We start from the raw sequence: 11,328 nt of genomic DNA, 5'->3' as shown, positions 1-11,328 counted from the left end.
TTGGCAAGTTGGATGCGTTGTCATTAATGTCAACATGTTTATCATTTGATGTTAATATGTGTATCATGAAGTTTGGACATCCATCCATACATATTACATGTCTATCATACAGGATAAATGTTTTGTTGTGCAATTGTACCCAATACGAGGGAATTTTTTGATAAGTTGTGCAGCAATGTTAAAGAAGATGACAAGTTGCACACCTCATAGGTTGATGCAAAATTATATGCCTGATGAGTTGGCAATTTGCATTGATCAAGGTGACCATGTACAATGAATTGGAAGGTCTTTATGTTATAAGTTGGCATGCTAGGTTTATAAGAGATCAGTATAACTTTTTAGGGTTATGATTATGATCTCGAGGTGATTAAGATAGATCTAAGATATGTTTGGAGAGCACACAGAGACTCTGATGACTAATTTTGGCATTACAAGTTAGATGTCTGAATATTATGTTTTGCTAGTCTTACTCTTGATAATTATGATAATTTAAGGTTTGGAACAATGTGTTGCAAAAAGGAGTTTTGATGCAGATGTCAAGTGCTTGTTTTAGAGTTTACTTTCCAAATCTATTGGATGCTGAATTATTTGTCTATATGAGGCAAAATGCAGCAAGAGATCTAGTTGTACTTCAATCGAACTGAACCAAACATAGAGCGATGTTATTACACCTCATTTATATAATAGATGGGAGTTTATATTATGAATGTAAGAAAAACTTCCTTAGGGCAAGTGCCAAAGACTAGATTGAGTAGTGAACTCTACGCAATGCACTTGAATGCAAATTTACATTTATTTTATTGTAATAAGTTGTTATACTACTAACAAGGTATTAAAATTATTTTGGGTATCAACCTCGTCGTGATTGTCACCGTGTTTGGGTTGCATGCATTGGTTGATGTTTGATGTTTACTAATTCATGATACTATCTGCAAATCAGTAACAAGGTTTAAAATGAACAGGGGTTTCACACGTTAAGGGTTATTAAGAGATTTAAAGTTTGTGTTTTGAGAGCAACTAATTCACCCCTGCTCCTCGCCCCCTCTCGATTGCTTGTTGCTATTTCCAACAACCTCTCCTTACTTTCAATCTATTTGGAAGGCTTGCCAAAATATAAACATCATCTTTTAAGTTGGAAAAAGCTCCTTTACAACATGCTTTCGGCTTCACTACTTCCATTTGCTGGAATGGACATATATTGTATCACAAGCAACCTTTGGCCTATTTTTCCAAGACAGAGATACTTTCCATATAAAAAGCATCAATAAAGTTGGAGATCTTTGAGATTTTAGCACGATGAAATGGTGTGCATGGCATCTTATTACATGACAATTTCATTTGAACAACAAATACAAATCATCTATAATATTTGTGGAATCTTTGGTATGACTGGAATTATCTCTTTGTACACTTTTTTTTGCAACTTTTTCGAAGATTGGTGTTAGTTATTTTCTTATCCTCTCATATTTCTCAGAACGAAGGCTTTGCTTTTGTCAGAAGTCTCATGAAGACCTTAGAGATGTGTCTGGATCTCGACAGTTGTCTTGCCGAATAGAATATGAGAAAGTTGATCATCAGCCACGGATAATTTGAGAAGCATCACTACCTCTCGATTATTCAGATCCAATGTATCTTGATCAGGACGTAGAGAAGTCGAACACTTTGTAACACCCAAAACAAGTTGATTGGTGTTCCAATATTCAAAAATTGCGATGATGCGTTGCTTCTAGGTGCCATAATTGCGACCATTGAATTTGGAGTTATGCTCGAACAAAATATTTGTCAGAGATGTCATGGCACGTTTTTCAATGAAAAACTATGAAAAATTGTGAAGGCATGTTCTTCGAGGCAAAAATACGAAAGACTCAAAAGAATCAGAAAGTGACCCAAAAGAGAGCTTGGAAAACCCATAAGGGATATGTTGTCGATTTATGGATCAATTGGCTCAAAAATCGAGGCACCCAGAAAAAACGAAAGACAACCTAATTGAGCTCTTGAAAAACCCGCCAAGAATTTGAAATCCAAAAAAAACAATTTGAACCCAAAAATTAGGGTTTTGAGCAAAAAAGCAAGTCAACGACCATAGAGGTCAAAAACAATAGAATAAATGGCGATTTGAGACAAAACTTTCGGATTTTTGTTTCAAAGTTCGACTAGAGGCTGAGACGAAACTGAAGAGTGCTTAATATGTGGGGATTTAACCCCACAAACGAATATAAATACAAGTTTGCAATTGTGAAAGCCGTCAGCAAAATAACGCCACAAAAAAATGACCCTCGAGTTGGTTATTGCTATGGTTTTTGAATGCTAGGAGCTAAGAAATCGCCCCCTACAGAGATGCGATTTAATCATGATTTTTTCCATGCAATATCGTCTACAAATCACAATTTTCAATCCTCAACCCCTAGCTCGAGATTGTATTACTCTGATTCGAATTTCTCTAGGCAAAAAACCCTAGGTGGGTTTTAGAGAAATTGACTGAAAAAATTTTGAAAAAAATTAATCAAATAATTTCAAAGAAGAAATTATAAAAAATTTCAAAAAAATTTAAGTATTAACTCTGATACCATATTACAAAAGTAATTGGTAAATACTTGCTTAATATTAACAGAGACCAAAAGGTCAATTTATACAAAAGAATGAGACGATGTTTCCTTAGGAAATGCTCGTAAAGAATCGAAACATTCTATTCTAGAGAAAGCAAAAAACGAAAGCAAACTAAAGCTTATTAGATATTTACAATAGATAACCGTTAACTAATAATAGACAACTTATCTATTATTTTGATAATCTCACCTAAACATCAATTACAATTGCAAATTCAATACAAAAAATTTGGCCAAATTTTCTTCTCAAATTTAAAAAACAAAAATGAATGTTGAAGCCCAATTAATGGTCTTGAAGATATTACATTGCAAGTTGTCTATTTGCCAAAAACTAGAAGACATAAGATTTTACTTTTTTTGAGATGTTAGTTTGTCAAACTATGTAACTCTCTTTTTCATTGTACTTGTCAGTCATGTTTTTATCATAATCGTAAGCGAGAAGATCTAGGCTCCACAATAATGTTATTATAGATGGGGTTTGATAGACTATCTTATTACATTTATAGACAATCCTTTGTAAAGCAGCAGTTTTTAATAACTATGAAGAGCATCAGGAATTTGCGGACACAAAACTTTGACATTTTTTATTATCTTAAATTTCTCCTCTCTCTACTGCAGGCAGACTCCAAGAAAGAAAAACTTCAAAATTAATCTTCAAATTTAACGCCTCAAATATAAGCAGATCAGTTGCTCAGAAATGAGAAGATTCGTGTAGACCATAAATTAAAGCTTCTCTTACAAAAATGACTATCCTAGTCTATTTATTCATGGATCTGGTCATTTCTCTATTGTTCATTAAGTATTGTTCATTACGTCTAGTTATTCATGCATCTGGTTTCGAATGTATTTACTGTATATATGGGTCTGCTGTTATTTTGTAAACTGGTCAGGTTTCAATTTTTTGGAGGTTGTTGCTGCAATCTGCTTAACGTCACCAACATATTGTTCTAGGCGATTTGTTATCTCTTGAGTGTCTTATTCTAAATTTTTTATTGTATCAATTTCAATTTAAAAGAAAAAATAATGATATTCCTGCAATAGTCATAGGAGCTTCTAATCCTTTAAGTTTGGTGCGCATCAATTTGTGTGGACCCATATCATTTAATCATAATCATGTCAATTACTGTCTACGTTTGTGGACTATCATTTCAAAAATTACAGGTCTATTGCAGAACTCACAAAGATAAGTTATTGACAAATTTAAAACATTCCTAAGCCTTTGGGAAAGGGTGATCTGATTACTCCCTCAAAGCCATCTGCTCGAATCAAGGAGAAAATTTCCCAGTAAGGAATGTAAAAACACTTTCAACAACGTATAAATGTGAAAATGGTAAAATGTATATTAAAGAACGCAGATGTGGCTCCTGTGGTTATATAATTGTGTATTTGTTGAATCGGACGCCAACCAAATTTTTAGAAAATATAACTTCTAAAGGATGGGCTACGCAAATTTCACATCTACGAGTGTTTGGAAGTAAAACATTCGTGCACATTACCGACATGTAAAGGAGAAAAAAAAGGATAAAAAGCTTGAAATATATGTCTTAAATAAGGTTTTGAGTTTAAAAGATATCCTCTTTTAGACCTAGCTAAAAGGTTGGTGTACATCAATAGAACTATTATTGTGCATGATCTCTGATAGAAATATTGATAGAGATATAATTCCGACTTCCCTTTCTTTTATGCAGAAGTTCAGATCTCCAGATTTGTCTTCAATGAATCAAGTGCTGATGATGTATTTGGAAATCTGCAGGTGGTACAATCTTGGGGACTGCAAGTATGTTCGGTGATTGATATTGCATTGTCCACCAAAGTGCATATTATATTTATATTCTACCAAAAGACATGGCCCCATAGGGGCATGACCCTACATAGTCATGACTAATCAAAACTGTCTTAAACACCGACAGTAACTAATGTGCCTCTTCATTAACATGCCCGATACCATAAGCAAGCTCAGCAACTATGCACAGCAAGTTATATGTAAGATAAATATGCACAGCCCGATAATTAGTAATCATCCATATGAAAGCCTGATACTTGGAATATCGGCAGTGATACTAAACCCAATCCCTAACCAGTATGTTGAACTATAGCAGATTTCTTCAACCCGATATGAATTGGTAGAAATATATATAATCAAAGAGTTTGATCTTAAAGATTACATCTCATATTTTATCCGACAGAAGCTATAAAACATTAACAAGAACTGTTTTTTTAATTAAAAAAAGAATAATAGAAAAACTTTTCATCGTCGCTTTCTATAGCCACCAAACACCTACTAAAATTACTAACTTGAAGATTAAACTATATGATATAGTGAGAATGCTGGAGAACCTGGTATGCAGATATGTGGAAAAAAAATTGGAGTTTAGGTGTTTATGAATATATATATATATAAAAGAATTGAATGTCTTCATCATTATTGATGCCAAATGTCAAAGATAATTATTAGATATTAATTTATAGGTCAGATATATTCAAATAAACTATAAGTCATATCATATATGTCTATGTTCACTATTTAAGATTTGATGGAAAAACAATCTTATTAGCACATATTTTCAAATGCATCATAACCTTGCTCGACAGAGGAACTAAGCCTTTATCTCTACCTCAGTTCTCAACTCCTGTAGAAGAGATTCCTAAATGGTGTTGTACTACAACAAAGGATGTAAAGAAAGATGCAATTTTTTAATAAATCTACCTATGGGCCAAAGACTCGCAGAAAGTCTCCTGAGGAAGTAAAACTTATCAGAATTGTAATTTACTATTATTACTCCCCCTAGGAGTCCTCATGATTATTATTTCACTCAATCATGCTATTATGAGTTACGGACGAATGACATATACACATGCTAAAATTAAGGTACCACAAAGTTGAGCGGTTTGCGCAGACTAGAACCAAGCTCAAACGTAGCCTTATTTTGTGAAGCATATTAAACACTTTTAAATCCTATCATTTGGCAGAAGAATTCCTCAAAATGTTGGTTAGCAATACTGCAAACTTCTATCCTCGTTATTAAAGTCCTTCCACATTTCTACATAGATTCTATATATACCAGTTGAAGGTGGTTCCAAATAAATTGTGCAAAATGTATAACAGTTGAATTCACAAATATATATACCAGTTAAATATCTCTGACACAAAGTGATTCACAAACAGGGGGAAGGACGGGGACAAGGACAGAAGGATGTCAAGGGGCACATTTAGCGGACAGCAATCTGAGGAACATTTGTTGGAACAGAAAAAGGACAGAAGTATAATAGTAACAATATAACACTACACTGTTAAAATGATGCCAACCATATTCCCAAAAACATTGTTTGCTTGCATTTCTCACACAATACCACAGGACCATAACCAGTGCACCTTCAATCTCTTCTCCATCTGATTACTAACTGATACCATACTGAGAATATTTAAGCTTTGGACTTTGAAGTTACTGTTTAAACAATAAAATCAGAAATGGGGTTAGTGTTAACTTTTATACATTTATACTAGTTATGAATCCAAGTAATAATATATGTATTTCTCTCAAATTACTGCAACTGCTGATATATACACAGTATATATATATATATATAGAGAGAGAGAGAAAGAGTGTGCAATTACTGCCCCAGATGAGATATATGTGTGTGTGTGTTTGTGTGTGTGTTATACTATTGTCAAGGTTGTCACTGCTGTCATGATACATTTATTGTTGCAATTAATATGTTGTTAAGGGTCCTTTGACTCCTTTTTAATGTTATATTTGTCATCAGGGCCATCTGGCCATCCCTGAGATGATCAGGAACGTCTCAGACATTTCCTGCTGTCTTAGGGGCAACAAATGTCCCCAAAACATTTCCAATTTCTGCAACCCATTGCAGAAACTCTTCAGAGATTTGAATTTTTTGGGCAACGCCAGGGGCATACCCCACCATCTCACCATACTACTGGGCACATGGATGAGGGTTTGAGGACCACGGACACATCACTATGTAACACAGATGACAAAAATATAGATCTTTACATATCATGCAAATGGTGATTTTTCAAAGAAAGAAATTTTGATGAAGAAAATTACAGCGTCCAATTAGATATTTCATGTAAGCTTTGCGCCAAATGGCATCTATATGAACTTAGAGTTTTTATAATGTACCTTGCAATTATTGACTGACCCTATTAGATCCTAAACAAAGATATGCTTTAGCAGAATAGAAGATGTCATTTTCTATAAGGCCATCTTTCAGATAAAAGCCTCTTGAATTGTCTCTGCTCCACCTGAAGCACAAATAGGAGTTCACCTTGGTGGAACAGAGTATTTTTTACAGTTTGATTTCTAGGAGTCATATGTTTGAAGCAGTAATGGTGGTCTCACCATGGAACCCTGCAGTAAATATTATTTTAATAGAAAGTGTATCATGTTGCCTTCACTATTTTAAGAGCATTCTTAAATTTGTGTAAAAATGGAAAATATTAAGTTAAAATGGAGTCAGAATAGGAGAGAGATCTCCTATGTATATAAAACTTGTGAACTTTAAACGCACTCGACTTAATCTTGCTTGAGAGGACAAGAGTTGCATCTGGAAGAGCCTCGTGGGAATTCAGATTCAAATGTGCTGGTGGATGTGACACTAAAAATTATAGAAGGTTACCTCAGGTGTATGTGAATTGGCCAGTTTGAGATTAAGGAACCTTCTCTATTAAATCAAAGATCAGGAGTATGAAGTTTATCAATACATAAGTGAACAGCAATTCCCCGGTAGGTCTCCAAGAAAAGGTCTTATACACTAAATAGATTTCTCATTCGATGGAAATTGATGTCTCATTTGATGTTTGATCAAACAAAATAATAACTACTTTCATCTTTGATATTGAGATGCATTATAAAAGAATAGGGAGAGAGAGGCTGTAGACATAAGCTGAATGTCCATCTCGAAACAGAGGAGGTACAAAACTGGAAATATTTAACACTTACAAAGCAATTTACAAAAATCTTGTAGTTAACCCAAATTTCGCCTAAATTATAGCAGAAAGCCATTTGAAAAGCACAAGCACATGCTTAGGCGATAGTAGATACAATGAATATATTGTACAAGATAGGTATTACACTAGACTTAACGGGATTTGGCCCATTACGTGACTCTATCTAGGATGATGCTTTACAATTGTGTTCCCCAGTATTAGATTCTCCACCTGTATACGCATTTCTGAGAACTTGCCGAAAAAGGCCTAGTTCAGATAGAAGAGAATCCAATTAATCCAATTACCAGACACATTCAAGTGATGTCTCATATGATCAGTGATCAAATAAAATAATAACTAGATTGGAAAATCAGGGGAAGTCCAAAGCTGAAAATAATCAACATTTACAAACCAATTTAAATTTCAACAACTCCTTGCCTCTTTTACATCTTGATCACTGAATGCGATCCAAAGTAGTGATGGAAAAACGAGACATGTAATCGAATCCAGAAGCAAGCAAATGTTAACTAAAACCTTGTGAAAATCTGATAAAAAGCAACTAAATGTTAACTAACACGTTGTGAAAATCTGATAGAATTAACTTACAAAGCGATTTACAAAAACTTGGAACGAATCCAAATCTGGCAGTCTTCGAAATCACAGCAGAAGCAATTTGCAAGGCACGAGCACATTCCTATGCCTGGGCAATACAATAAATTTATAGTATAATTTAAGCTTTGCACCAGGCTAACAGCCCTTGGCCCATTACATAACTCTACCCAGAATAACGCTTTACAACTGTACCGTTTTTTGGCTCCCAGCGTCAGATACCTCACCTGTGGATGCTTCCTAAGTATTTGCCTATAAACCCTAATCCACATAGAAGAGAATCTAATTAATGATTTCAAATGAAACCCTAACCTGACCTGATGCCCTAATCAGGGAGTGCCACCGTTCACCCGAACAACCTGTGCATTGATCCACTCTCCTTCATCACTGACCAGGAATGCAACGACGGGCGCCACGTCACCAACCTCACCCAGGCGTTCCAAGGGAACCTCCTTAGCAATGCGTTCAATCAGAGCGTCGCTCTTTCCTGCAAAGAACATTTCTGTGGCCACTGGCCCAGGGGCCACGCAATTTGCAGTTATCTTGGTGCCCCTTAATTCCCTCGCCAATATTGTGGTCATTGTCTCCACGGCAGCCTTGCTGGCCGCGTACGCCCCATATCCAACCCTAAGCGACCCTACAACGGAGCTGCTCAAATTTATTATGCGACCCCCGCCATTTTTTACCAGTCTGTTGGCGGCTTCTCTCGAGCAGAGAAACGCTCCTTTGCAGTTGACATTGAAGGTCGACTCCCATGATTCTTCGGGGGTTTCCGCCAGGGGAGGGTATTTTGGGTCGAGAACACCCGAGCAGTTGACCAGAACGTGCACTGCGCCGAATGCTTCCTCCGCCACATCAAAGAGTTTGGCTACTTCGACCGCCTTGGAAACATCGGCCTTGCAGGTCACGGCTCTCACTTTTTCATGGCCCTTGTTAATTGTTAGGGCAACTGCCTCTGCTTTCTCTGCATTTCCAGCGTAATTGATCAACAGTTTTGCCCCCTTGCGCGCCAAGTGTAGGGCGATTTCTCTGCCAATTCCTCGCGACGCGCCTGTCACTATAGCCACGCGATCCTCCAGACTACTCTTCTCGGCCATCTCCCTGTACAAGGTCTCCCTCTCCTTCTCAAGGGAATCTGTAATGTTTTTCCTTGTTTATATTATTAGTCCCTGCCTACTAATGTTTTTGTTGTTTACCTCCCCCTAATTTGTGCAACCCAAATAAATATTAGGATCTAAAGTTCAACAAACTTTATATTTTTAAATTAATTTATATTAATTTATTACCTTTTTCTAATTGGTCCATTGCATTTTTTGTGGGGTTTATTTTATTTTTCCACTTCAAAAAATACAATATTTTCTAAATTCATTAATTACAACTTTATCTTTTCCATATTTGTCACAAGTTCATTATTAATTACAACTTTATCTTTTGCATATTTGTCACAAGTTCATTAGATTTATAAAATAATTATAACTTTATCTTTCGCATATTTGTCACAAGTTTATTAGATTTCTAAAAAAATCATGTTTTTATCTTTCACAACAAAAATAATGTCTCATCAATATTAATATCAAAATTTTAGTTTTCAAAATAATTTTTAAAAATGTTAATATATTTTAAATTATTTTAAAATTTAGTTTTATATAAATCAATAATTATTAAATTTATTTTTTTATTAAAATATATTATTGCTATTAAGAGTTGTATTGATTTATATATATAGACTTTAGAATATATTAATTAAAAAAATAAAAACAATTAATTTCTAAATTTAACTTATGTAATAAAATTCTAAAAAATTTAAATTTCTTGCTTAAAAATCTATGAATTCAAATCTCATGATTTTACAATGCATTACATTAAGTTGTATATTTTTAGACAATGGCTAGTCCCACATTATTTTATAAAACTAAAATTTAAAATATTAATCAAAAATCTAAATTAAATTTGCTAAAATTTATAACTTCTCTTTTCAAAACCATAATTTTAAATATTACATCCAATTTGTTTCCCTAGAGGCAGGGAGTCTAGCTCTCAAAAAGTTCTTGTTGAAAGTAGGAATTTGTAACGTTTATTGAGCAGGATAAGTTCAAATATTTCATCTTGCTATGGATCACTGTGTGATTTGAAAAGTTGATCTCAAAAAATCTAACAGAATCAAGACTTCCAAAAAAATTCTTACATTTAGGATAAGTTAGGCAATAGCTTATGATAGAATAATAAATCTAGTAAAAATTCATTTTAATTATTTGATGAGAGAATCTCTAGGAAAAAATTTAAGTTGAACTACTTCTATTAAGGATTCATTATCAAGAACTAAGGTCTAAGAAATATATGTTCTATGAATTTAATATCTTACAATATCAAAAATCATGTTTCAACACATGGTTCTTGAATGCCAGTGTAACAATGATATCTATCAATATTCCTAATCTAGGAAGAGTATGAGAAGAACCCAAGAAAACGAATTCATTTACTAATAAGTATAGACATAAAGAACACAAAATAAATCAATATATCCCAAGTGAAAGAAAAAAAATTTAAAAATTGGTAACATTTAAAGATCCAAACATGCATGTGTTCCAAACAATAGAACTTGATTGAGAAGTATTATATCAAAATTTCAAATAAAATATATTTTTAGTAGTTATTAGTTCCTGCCAAGGCAGGAATACTTATGCATTCATGTCAATCCAAATATAACATTAACACTAACCAATCAAATCCAAGAATTTAAAAGATTATATGAGATTTCAAATGTTTATATCTTTTTCTGATTTTTTATTATTTTATAAATCACATTTTTCATCCATTCTATTGGTCCATACTATTTTTGGTGGGGAAGAAAATTAATTTTCTTCAACAAAAAATACAACTATTTTCTAACAACCTCATCTTGCATTAATGAATGTATTAATTATAACTTTATCTTTTCCACATTTGTGACAAGTTGATAAGATTTTATTTTTTCAATCATTTTATCTTCCACTTCACACCACATGTCTAATCAATATTAATTATCACAATCTATTAAATATTTTTTATTTCTTATTTTAAATATATTTATTATTAGTTTTAAATTGATGTTTATTTTTTACTATTTGATATAACTTGTTCCTAAAACTTCATGTAATGCATAAATTCAAATTATACTTATAT

General features: G+C 33.5%; 1 pseudogene across 3 annotated transcripts; it reads right to left on the bottom strand.

Annotated features, from left to right (window-relative positions):
• Positions 1 to 7,577: 7,577 nt before the first annotated feature.
• LOC149569838 (short-chain type dehydrogenase/reductase pseudogene) lies at positions 7,578 to 9,339 on the bottom strand (annotated as a pseudogene). Of its 3 annotated transcripts, XR_016362819.1 has the most exons (3): positions 8,484 to 9,339; positions 8,164 to 8,257; positions 7,578 to 7,824 (listed from the first exon to the last, which is right to left on the bottom strand). The product of XR_016362819.1 is annotated as a short-chain type dehydrogenase/reductase pseudogene, transcript variant X3 (transcript). The 3 variants fall into 3 exon arrangements; XR_016362818.1 differs by lacking the exon at positions 7,578 to 7,824 and having other exon boundaries at positions 8,136 to 8,257; positions 8,479 to 9,339; XR_016362817.1 differs by lacking the exon at positions 7,578 to 7,824 and having other exon boundaries at positions 8,136 to 8,257.
• Positions 9,340 to 11,328: the final 1,989 nt, after the last annotated feature.

The sequence above is a fragment of the Cupressus sempervirens genome, chromosome 3 (genome assembly GCF_028749045.1).
Source record: "Cupressus sempervirens isolate cs-2001-9-10 chromosome 3, ASM2874904v1, whole genome shotgun sequence".
Lineage (NCBI taxonomy): Eukaryota > Viridiplantae > Streptophyta > Pinopsida > Cupressales > Cupressaceae > Cupressus > Cupressus sempervirens.
Note: the sequence above shows the minus strand (reverse complement) of the source record. Positions and strands in the feature narration are given on the sequence as shown.